Genomic DNA, 12668 nt, shown 5'->3' with positions numbered 1-12668 from the left:
AACTCCCAGCAACTCTACTGAAAAGGTCCCTTGTTTTAAGCAGATCCCCTTCAGCATTTTTCAATGAAAACAAGGATAAATAAAAGTTACAGTCCTATGATATATTATTATAACAAAGATGATAATATATATTATACTTGTTCTACATATCCAATAACAGTACCAGGTGGAGATTGAACTTCATAGTCTGAAGACAACGAAAACCAACACCATGCTGCACACACGAACGGGGACGCTCAAGAATGGATCACTTCTTTTGATTGTTATCAATGATACTCATGGAAAAAGGACGAGAAAGGACACAGTTACTGACAGTAGACAACAGTTGGAATCTAAATAATTTCAATGATTGATAATTCATCTATATTGACTTAATAAATAAAAAATTCTTGCACCATTTCAACATACCATAGAATATATCTTATAGGATAATGTATATAATAATGATAATATGCTATAGAAACACATGAGTAGGGAAAACACAAGGAATGTATTGAGTATGCTTATAACATGCAATCATAAGTGATTTAAATGTTTATTCTATTGCGTTATTTATAAGATAAATTTGCAAACTATCATAATTATAATACCAAATACTTCTGGCTATTTGTATCTCCTATTATAGTAGTAAGTTAACTAAACATCCACTAGTCCCTAAATATAGTAACTTGACTCTATTTAGTAGTAAGTCATTACCAGCATCCCCCTAGTCTAAATATAGTAACTTGATCCTCTTCACACCTAACAAGATATTATTGCCCTTACACTAACCTTCAACTGCAAAGTATATTTGTTGTACCTAGAGAGTACGAATTTCGAGATTTGTTGTTCTGAGTTTCCCAAGCCATAAGAACTAAACGAAATAAAATGTCATCAAAATATACTAAAATATCACATATCTACGTTTCCAAAGCTCGATTTGTTGGTTAACAAGAAGCTGGTCAACTTGAGTTAAGTCTTCCAGACGCAGGAGGCAACCAGCAGGAGCTTCGGAGAGTTTGAGCAGTATCCACTGGATCTGAGCTATTAGTTAAAAAATAGTAGTAGTAGTTGCATTATATATAATAGTAGAATTAGTACGCGTGATAGCAGCTAATGTACACTTACATTTGCCTTGTGGTGGCCAGAAGGATTATCCAGGTCCTACACAATAACAAATACCAAGTACATATATAGTATAATGTTCACTATTTGACAGTATTGCCCTAAAATGGTTTTAGGTATATTGACAAAATGTAATAAACTGGTTAGCCATAAATGATAACAATTCTCTTCAAACTATATACATAAGAGTTCTATATTGAAAACAAATGCTTTAGAAGTGCAAGTCAAAGCAAACTAATGGATATTACATTAGTACACTTGGTACGGGTCATGATGAGGTGTTATTTAGTATAAATATAGTTAAGGTCATGTGGAGTGAAGCTAGTATTGAGGAATGCTCGAGTAAGTATCAGTAAAAGAGAGGACAGCTAAAGAAATTATAGCAATACAATACAGGACACCAATTAAGTTTTTTAAATTTGAAACTGTTCAAGCATTGAAACTCTGTTCCTGAACAGAGAACTTGATGTTACGGTTAAAGACTGCTTTTATATGTATTTGAATGTACATTCCAAGCTACTCGGCAAATAATTTTTGACAATGGTTGGGACAATAATCAGCATTTGTGATGAAGCCTTAGGCAGAACCACATATATTAATGTTGTTTGGGTTTACATCATTTTGGTTGGTCAGAATTGATTGACTAGTGACTATTGGGACTGAAGCACCCAGATCAGAAAATTAAACTTTAAAAATTTTAAATGGATATAATCACTATTGTAGGAAAAATTACATTTTAGACAATTAACAATTAGGTAGTGTCAATGTAGCTGTGACATTCCCTGTCCATATAGCGATAACTTATATCAAACAAACAAACAATTAATATTTTAATACAATAATGTACAACCCATATTATAGAAACAACGCAAAGGAAGAGATATGACTTCCTGAAATTTGTTAAAAATCTCAGGACTATATATTTCCAGTCCGGAAAAAGCCAATTTTTCTGAATGCAATAAGGGGTTTATGTGGATAGTATGCGGAATAAACTAGGAGTTCCATCAACCCATAAAATGAATACACTCACTGGTGTTGAATATATTATATATCGACAAAATTTTTGAACTTTGCTATTATTGTATAATCAGTCATTTACATTTTTATTTAAACCATCCATTCCGCTTGTCCATATTGGGTATGATAGACCACAACTTCCTCCCAAAACCTGAATTTTGTTCCAAGTTACTCTACACTAATATTTACGGTATCACAGTTCAAAAATTGATTATACTGTAGTTTAAAACCTGAACTATACAAAGCCTCACCTGCATATATCTTGACTTGGAACACAGCCTTGAGGGTTGGTGGAGCTAATTAGTTATAGTAATAATATATTAGAGGGTAATATAACAGTAATCCCTTACCAGCCATATATAGTAACCACAAGGTAGCACAGCAGACAGGTGAGACAGTTATCATAGATCAGACTAGCTACAGTTACAACAACAGTATACAGACAGTGAGACACAGTTGCTGAACACGCTAATTTTCTCTTACGCGAACGGAAAGCGAACGCCCAAAGTCAAATTTATGTAATGGGCGTTGAATATTAATAAGGGGGGGGGGGATAATTATTGGTTATCAAAAAGTAGTGAATACAGCCTAAAAATGTAATGTAAAGCTATATTTAGCACGTTCATGCTGGGACTGTTCAATTAAATTATTCACTGTTAATAGATCTACTAGGAAGATGCATTTTTTTAAAGATCGTCAATAGCGAAACTACTACAAAGAGCAAATAATATAAACAATAAATTAAACTAAATTAGTGAGAATGGTGAATTAACAGTATTATATAGGCGAGTAATTTGACTGATTATATAATGAGATTTTGAAACATATGCTAATAGTGTGGGCGAATTTGAAGTGGAAACAGAATTAAATTTTCACATCGAGGGAGGAAGAGAATGTTCCAAAAGGGATGGGTACTGGGAAAAACATTTAAATGAGCAGAAATTTTGAAAACAGGACACCTCAGTTATTATCACCACTAATATAGTTAGTGGTTAGGGAATAGGCAATTTCTCACAGTAAAAACTCTTCTGATTTGTTCATTTATCATGGTCTTAAATGCTGGTTGCTCAGTAAAGAGAAGGTGAAAATCTTGAATATGAAATGGGCTGGATCTAAACCTGTTTATTTTAGTTTGTCCTGACGGACTTAAAATAAATTTTTTCTCTTAGAGAAAAAATATTATCACAGTATTTGATAAAACTGTGAGTTGAAAATACCAACACTCGACTAGCCCTAACACAATAATTAAGTTTTACAAGGGGGAACAGCACTATCACTGAAGAAATCCAGTCACAAAAGGGTTCGGTAAAATTTAAATGCATACCACTCCAAAATTATACATATAGCAAATACAGCCACAAAAGAGTTTAATTCAAGTTTTATTTGGTAAACAAAAAACGTTTTCACTATAATCTACACGGCATACACTTGCAAAAGTATAGTATTACAAAATCCCATGCAGCAAATAGGGGTAGATTAAAGTCTACTTGTCCTATAATAAACTATTCACGTATATAATACTTAGTCGATAAAGCCAGAGTTTCAAACACATGAGGATTATAATTAACGTTTGTCGGTTGTTCTGGTTGTCCTCAAGAACATAAAGTCCTATAAGAAAAAACATGAAATCAAACTATCAATCAACTCTAACAAATCCTCTTACATAATACAATTATATATATATATAAAAACTCTAAACTCTAAATATTCTAAACCCAATACTTAAAACCTTGAATCTAAAAATTCTAAAGCAGTTAAATATTTCATGGTGTTTACATAATAGAGATAAACTTTACAATTGACATCATAGGGACATCATTTATTTTAAGACAAAAAGACACAAGAAATAGATTTCACTATTACTGAAAAAAAAATATTAGTAGCCAACTTTCTAGAACATGAAAGGTATGAGAGTGATACTATAGCTAGCATAACAGACAATTTAAAACAATACAGATTTCTGAGATCCAAGATAATGATATATGTTATGCTAAGTCACAAGATTTTCCTGATTCCTTGTTAACATGTCTGCTGCAATGAGTGTACTGTATTAAATTCCTACTATAATTTAAATTCAATTACAACCACCAGATATCTTTCTCACATATTAACTTAGTGAGAAACTGGAGATAAGGTTCTCATGATTATTCTTGTAATGCCCCATCATTACATATTTATGTACAGTAACTGATGCAATAGGACAGATGCTACTCGATTTGTTTACTTACAATAAGGAAAGTGGCTGCCAAACCACAATGGCTTTCATCTTAACATCCAAGTCCATAGGAACTAAAGGAAAGGAATTCAAATCTAATGTTAATGTATGGAAGATAACTGACAAACACAGTACATATAAACAAAGATCTACACTTACGATGTGACACCAAAGTTATCAGCATCAGTGAAATACTCTTTGGCTAGGACCAGGACCATTTCTTACTAATCTTGCCCACTTCTTGTTCACATTAGCTGACAGTATCACAATATTATTTAACAATAGAAACTATCCCAGAAATCTCAAATCGTACCAAATGTAACCAGTACTGGTGTTAATACCAGCTATGGACTGGAATTATATTAACTATAAGTGCAAACAGTGAAAGTCACATAGATTTATAGGCAACAAACACAGAAGCAGAAATCTCTATCTTATCATCTTTAAAAGTATCCTACTTTTTTGTCAAAGTGATGTGCATGTGTAGGCCAATAGACACGTAGCTTCAACCTACTTTGTAAAAAAATACTTAGAGTTTTAAAAAACAATTAGAGAAAAACTAATAAAACAGAATAAAGTCAAAGAACAACTTGGCAAATGTGAACAGCAAGTAAATAGAACTGATAGGAAAGACAACGAGAGATGATATCATCTTGCTTAAGTAGATATAACACTAATAGCCCATGTCCCTTATGCATAATTAAAACTACTCCATATATTGGAGTTCCTGCTTCTGTATTCATAACAACTTAAACATATATACTTACTTGGAACTCAACATCCCAGACACATCTACAGGTAAAGAAAGGTCCCTTGATTTTAAGCAGAGTCTCACCTTCAGCATTTCCAATGAAAACCATGATAAATAAAAGTACAGTCCTATGATATATTATTATAACAAAGATGATAATATATTATATACCTGTTCTACATATCCAATAACAGTACCAGGTGGAGATGGACTCCATAGTCTGAAGACAACAGAAACAACACCATGCTGCACAACGAAGGGGACGCTCAAGATGGATCACTTCTTTCTGATTGTTATCAATGATACTCATGGCAAAAGGACGAGAAGGACCACAGTACTGACGTAGACAACAGTTAGAATCTAAACAAGAAAAACAATTTTGTCAGTTCTAATTGTAATATGCTAACACACTACAACACAACAATATTGATTATATTCAAAGCTTAGTTCCAATTGGAACAAAGATAACTATGAATATTATTTGAGAATAGGTAATGATTGTGCAAAAACATGACCTTTACAATATAACAACATTACAACTAACCTTCAGCAGCAAAGTATACTTGTTGTCCTAGAGAATTACGAATTCGTATTTTTCTGAGTTTCCCAACCAGTAAGAACTAAAATGAATAAATGTCATTAGAATATACTAAGATATCACAGATTACTTTCCAAAAGCTCGATTTGTTGGTTAACAAGAAGCTGGTCAACTTGAGTTAAGTATTCCAGACCAGGAGGGCAACCCAGCAGAGCTTGAGGAGCTTGCATCCACTGGACCTGAGCTATTAGTTTACAAATAGTAGTAGTGTTCATTATATATTTAATATAGAATAGTAGCGTGTGATAGGTAATTATAAACACACTACGTTGGCCTTGTGGTGCTCCAGGAGGATATCCAGGTCCTATACAAGAGATGTTATTGATACATTGATAGAAGAAAACAATTTGTACTCATACAAAGCACCTATAAACCTAAATAAATAGCAGGTTCATACTTGACCTTATTAATGCCTCAGTATCTTGCCATGCCTTAAACAAGATAGTTATCATTACTGTCTTTTTCCTAATCTACCTAATTCTCCCGAATACCTCTGCTATTTATGTACAACTTTTTTTATAAAAGATTATATTGTGTTCGTTTACTATCAACCGCCGCCTCACCTGGGGGAGCAGGAGCATAACCGTAACCTTGAGGTGGTGGCGCTGAAATTATTGGATAAGGTTATTAGCAAAAGTTAAAGTATAATAATTTCTTACCAGCCATTGCTAAATAGTTCCTTTTTTATATCAGAAATGGACTCTCCTGTTTCTAGAAGCCTGCTGCCCTAGCGGAAAAGGCAATTTGCCAAATTATAATAGAATTAACTGCCCACAATCACTTCCGCTTTTATGATAATTATTATTATCATTCCTGTATTTACGTAGAATATATTATAAGACAGATATATTTATCGGTCATGTTATAATAAATAAGAGATTTATGTTGCAATGATCATTATTCAGCTAATTGAACAAATACAGTCTGACTAGGATAGAGGCCAGCATCTCTAAATGTTACATTGGATGATAATGATGATATCACACAACGTGGGAAAGTTGTTATAACTTCATATTCCCATAGATCAATTCCTTCTTCATGAAGATATGCAAACAGCTCCTGAAAGAAGTTAAAACAGTTTCAGCATATTTACTAAACAAAAATGTTTATGATAACCACACCTTGCCTCTTGAGGGGAGGAAGGCAAGACCAGTATAAACAATACTTTGTTAACATGCTTCTCTAATAAAAACACTAAAAGTAATGACAGTATCTTTTTCAATGAGTCATTGTATATCATTCAGTATGTTGGAGTTTTTCTACCTGGTACAGAAGTGTGCCAGTTGGTCCCAAGATTGTTTAGGACCATGTGGTATGAACATTCTAATTGTCTCTATCAGTAAGTCATTTACAAATTTTGTAAGTGATCATTGAAACTGATATATAAAATTTACCAGTATAAAGTAACTGTTGCTGTAAAGCAATCAATGAATATAATTACATTTATCAAAAGCACATCAAATAGGGTGAAACTCTGACTCAAAGAACATCTTTCAATAGTTCTTGCCAAGTCTCTAATCTTAGAACCTAACAAAATCCAACCCCTCATAGCCAAGTCTCCTAATCTTAGAACTTAACAAAATCCAGCCCCCTCAAAGCAACAATAGTACTATTAAAATTAGGATGTTTACAACTATAATCTGGTTTGCAATTACTGTAGAGGACTCAGTTACATAAGAATTTCCTGATATTGTCTGTCTCTGAAGTTAAAGCGCAAGCAGTCCAGTGGGAAGAGGCTTATGAACATATTTATTGAGCTCAATATCTAATTAAAGGTTAAATGGAAGGCTATGTTTTGTTAATGAGTAAAAATGCATAAGCCTATTACTGTAGTAATGGTAGTGAAAATCATTTGAGTCTTGGCCTCTCGGCCTCTCACTGCCTGCAAGAGAGCAAATATGTCACTCCTAGTTTCTCTATACCTAACAAGCCATCCAGTCACATTACTGTATGTAACCATACGTACTAAATTTTTGGGTCATTTTTAAGCACAATGAATAGACAGATAGACTGCCCCCCCCCCCCGAAGACTGTAACTAGTCACTGAAATTGTTTTGCCCGTTGACCTCAAAGCAATTAGCTGTTTAGAATATTTAGATGCAACAATTTCTGGTATTGTTGATAGTTACTAAAGTAGGTATACATTATAGTACAAGTATTATCACTCACTTTAATTTGGACTATCCACAGCAAAATGTTTTGATTGATCTTCTGCCATCAGGGTATCTTATTATTAACTTGTATTATGCTGTTCACTATAACTTGATATACCATTATCAGTTTGGTCTGATATAATCTCATGGTCTGTAATTGGAATAATGGAATTTGTTCTATTTAAAGACAATTTCAGGTTTTTTCAGCTTTGTTTCGTATTCTTACCAGTATCATTGTGTCTTTTATAACCAGCAAAATATCGGCGATTTTCACTGTACAAACTAGTTTGATCCTGGCGTTGATATTGGTACAGAGTTTGATGCTGAGCCTAGATCTGTAAGAGCATTATCCTCATGATCACTTTCAGAGTCACAGGAGAAGTAATTCATCACTTTCATTATCACTGTCAATACAATAATATGAATGTTAGTAGTATCTTCAAGTGAGGCTTTAATTGCTGCCTCCAACTGCTCACTTTCAGATTGGTTATAAACTGATAAAGTAGGCTGCAAGAATAATATATATATATATATATATATATAATTATAATTAGGTGCTCAATATTGACGTGTGTGCATAAAAATCAAATCACTAAAATTTATAGCATATAGAATGTTCATTTTATAGTAATGTAAAGGCCAAAGGTGACTCAACAACATATATTCACTTGTAAACTGAACTAAGGTGGACTGGACTAGACTAGAATGTCATTATTAGGATCTACTATTATGTTTATAGTGTAACGATTAGAAATTAGATGTTACACTTTAGGTAGAAATTATAGTTATATTCTTGTTAGTATACACAGGAGTACATGGCCTTGTGAGCTCCTGGTACAAATGTGGGCCATCCAATACAGTGAAAACACCATCCAATTATCAACACTCCTCCACTTCAGCACAGAATATATCATTAGACTCACATTTCTTAACATAGCCTGGATTGTATTGATAACATTTATTGCTGGCTGCTATAGTATTACAAATCACATGGGCCTACCACAAAATGTTATTCAAATTTGAAGGCTTTATAACTTTCTCTCAAGACATATTAATTGAAAGAATAATTAATAATAATAGATCCAAGTCTCTTAAATATTCAAGAAGTATCATGGCAATGTTACAATACTATCTACCTGTCTATGGACATAGTCATTGCAATTGCTTACCTCTTGAAATAATTGCTTCATGACTTAATGTATTTAATGGATAGAAACCTCCCTGAACTATAAATAGTGGAAAATATATCTTAGACAATAAACAAGTATAATAGATATGTCCATCATCCTAAATTATGCGACACTAAAACAACATTGTAGACTAAAAGAATATATTATGTTTTATAGTTGCCTATAGTTGCCTATAGTTGTGTATTATGCCTATAGTTGCCTATCGTTGAGTGCAAATTGCATGACATGTTTAAGCATTCAATTATAGACATCTCTTGTCAAGTAATAATTGCAATACAAACTATGATTGTAAGCAGAATTACTGATGGGCATCAAAAATGTGCTTAGAACCAATATGATAACCAATTCAGATTAGACAAATGGTGAACAGACCAACAGCTGCTGTTACTCTAGCATCTAGGTACATTATAATAACACCGTCACAATAAATAAGTATTAATCTGCTATCAATTGCATGATCTTAAAATGGTCTTTCTGTCAACACATGCAAGCATGGTTTTGAATTCAAGTGGAGAAGATAAATATAAGTAGTTGGTTAGTAAACTTGTGGGAATATTGTTTAATTACTTTGCTTAGAAAGTCACCAATACTCAAACCGTTCCAGTGAGAACATCTTTTCTCCTATTAATTAAAAAAGCAAAAACTAATTCTAAAAGTAAATGTTAAAATGTAATATTAAAGTTAATCACAAAACTTCAAAATAAATATTCAGCACAAATTATTGGAAGTAATTAGTAAAGGTTTTGAATATTGACCAGGTAAATTTCATACTACCACATATTTAAATATTGCATTTATTCATATTTTGACAATTCTTCATAAAACCTTTGTTATATTAGAATTTGCTAAAACTATCTTAATTCACGATGTATTGTAAGTTTTGTTCACTATTAAAGTTTTGCATACATTACATGTAAACTAACCTGTTTCTAGGATCAATTATTAATATGGAAGGAAAACTGTCTACATCATAGAGTTGACGAAATTTGATACCTCATCAGTAATACGTTTGCATCTATAATGCACATCATGTCACATGATATATCCTGTGCAATAATTTTAAAACAGAGACTTACTTTGTAGAAAACAAAATGATCTTTTATTACTTTCTGTATTTTTTCCATTACTCCACAGATCACGATTAAGTGTCTGACATTGAAATTCACTGAATCTTGTACATTTACTAACAACCATCGATTCTGTGATGACCAGCCCTACGAGCCTAAGTCACAAACATTCATATGGCTAGATAAATGGCTTTGTTTTACTATAATATTAGTTTGTAAATCACATGTGATACAAATGTTTAATAGTCTATGGGTATAGCCCTTGTTAATGGGATCATTCAATATATATAATATATATATATATATAAATATATATCTGTATGTTTTGTGTGATTGGTGTGCGGATGTTTATTATGGCTGTTTAATCCCATACTATGTTCTGTTAATAATGAAGGTTTTCTATAGGAGGCTATTAATTAGTTGGTAGAGTAATTAATAAATACCATCTTGAAGAGTTCTTGAAACATGATATCATAAGGAGGTTTAAAGAGTTCTGCCAGAGGTGCGCTGTTTTATTAGAATAACTGCTTCTGGTAAATGAAAAACATCACACAATAAGTAAGATGACATCACAATAAGTAAGATGACATGCAACACAAATGAGTTTCAATTTGATTCAACACACTTTAGTGTCTATCTACCTTATAATCTATTTTAGTTGTGGTAATTCAACTGAACAGTATGATATAACCTGCATATAATTGTTACTGGGAAGTTTAATAAGTGAACTTTAAATAGAGGCCAGCTTTCACAATGTGTATAGAACGATAGTTTTTTTATCATGAAGCTAGCTTTAATTTATTAACATTGTCATCACAAACTCAATGTTTCACAGGTCAGTCACACAGTATAATTTAGTTCACATCAAGTATAAGCCAAAGGATACAGCAGACACCCATAGTAGAATATAATACAGACACATTCATTTCCCATAGTCATCTCCTATGTATTATCAAATTGAATGTTTATATGATGATAATTCTTCAGGGTACATTTAGGTGGTGTAGTATACTAGTATACTATATGACGTTCATGACAAAATTTTTGAAACAATTAATTTTAAAGATGAATGTGCCGTCATAACTACTTCCTTAATATTTAGGTTAGAGCTCAGGGTTATGCTAACCAAGTGTGGTAAAGTGCCTTGACTGATTCTTAATTAAGCATGCATCTAATCAAGCCAACACAAACTAAATAAGACATCTATGAAATGGTTGACTGCTCCTTTCTAGAATTCATTCTGTCATCATGCGATTTTGTGATAATTTCTTCCTTAAAATTTAAATGCTGAGGCATGTCATAAAATAAAAAAAGGAAGTGCCTATTCACTAGATACATCCCGGATATTCTGCCCTCGTTTCTTGCCCAAAAGACAAAAGTGATACCCCAATGAAGGAAGAATGCAAATAACAAAATATATAAAACTGAATAATCTTGACATGGGGTCAATATGTGATCTTGGTAAAGTACGTCGCTGAAATGATCTCCCTGTAATTGTCATAAGAAGAGGTGTTCATCTTTAGTCAATACAAATAACTTTATTCCAAAGTGTAATTATGATTACCATTGGATTTAAATAATATTAATTAGATACCATTCTTGAGGTCCAAGTGCATACATAAGTGGGTTCATTAATTCAATCATTTGGGTGTGTACAATACTTACGTGGTAACTCTTGTTCAATGAGAACACCTTGTGTTTTGAGGGATAGGGGCTCTAACACCATGAATATAGAAAACCAAATTTGTGTTTTAAAATATTCATACTAAACCAGTCTATCATTACCCAATTAGAATTATAATGTAACTAATGACTCAGTATGTTAAAATAAGACAAATAATCAATCCAGGTGGTCAGAATCCATATTTTCAGAAGATGGTTTTAAATTGACGCTTTTTGCTGTATCTCATTTCCACTCATTACAGTCATCCCCAATTGTACTATATTCAGAAACACATTATAGTCTTCTCAATTGAACATTTTATAGTATTGTGCTTATCAAAACACAATTCTAACATTACTTCTATTTCTAGCTTAAACCTACATTGGGTAACCAAGTATGTTCTTAGCTTAGTAATCAAGGGAATGTCAAGGAAGAGATTAATGTGATGATGTATAGTCCCTGAGTAACCGCTCATTAAACAGGTACAAAAAGGACAGGTCTTTAGGCAAAGTAAATTTGTATTGCATCTATACAACCTATTGTTAATAAAATAAATAGGAAGAAAAACTCGGTCTATTAAATAGTTGAAAACCCATATAGTAGATTGGGTAAGTTTTCCTGGTAAAAATTGCAAAACATTGGCTGATGTACAAAAATAAACAAACTAAGATTATTACATATTGGCATATTTACAGTAGGAAATTTACAATATGTAATGCACGTGAAGAAACCTATGGATTCCTATAATGTACTCAGCTCTTTTTGAAGGTTACTATTGTCGAGTTTCATTTCCCCCCCCATCAGGAAAATGTCTGCTGCAAACTGGATAATATGGATTAATGTCATTCTCATTAGGTCCAAAGCAGCAACCACAACATTTGCTTTTCTCTACTCAGTTGGAAACTGTGCC

At 32.6% G+C, this 12668-nt stretch overlaps 1 pseudogene; it reads right to left on the bottom strand.

Annotated features, from left to right (window-relative positions):
• Nucleotides 1–1107: 1107 nt before the first annotated feature.
• Nucleotides 1108–8237, bottom strand: LOC121367026 (annotated as a pseudogene).
• Nucleotides 8238–12668: the final 4431 nt, after the last annotated feature.

The sequence above is a fragment of the Gigantopelta aegis genome, unplaced genomic scaffold (assembly GCF_016097555.1).
Source record: "Gigantopelta aegis isolate Gae_Host unplaced genomic scaffold, Gae_host_genome ctg8440_pilon_pilon, whole genome shotgun sequence".
Lineage (NCBI taxonomy): Eukaryota > Metazoa > Mollusca > Gastropoda > Neomphalida > Peltospiridae > Gigantopelta > Gigantopelta aegis.
This window is presented reverse-complemented; position numbering and strand designations above follow the sequence as displayed.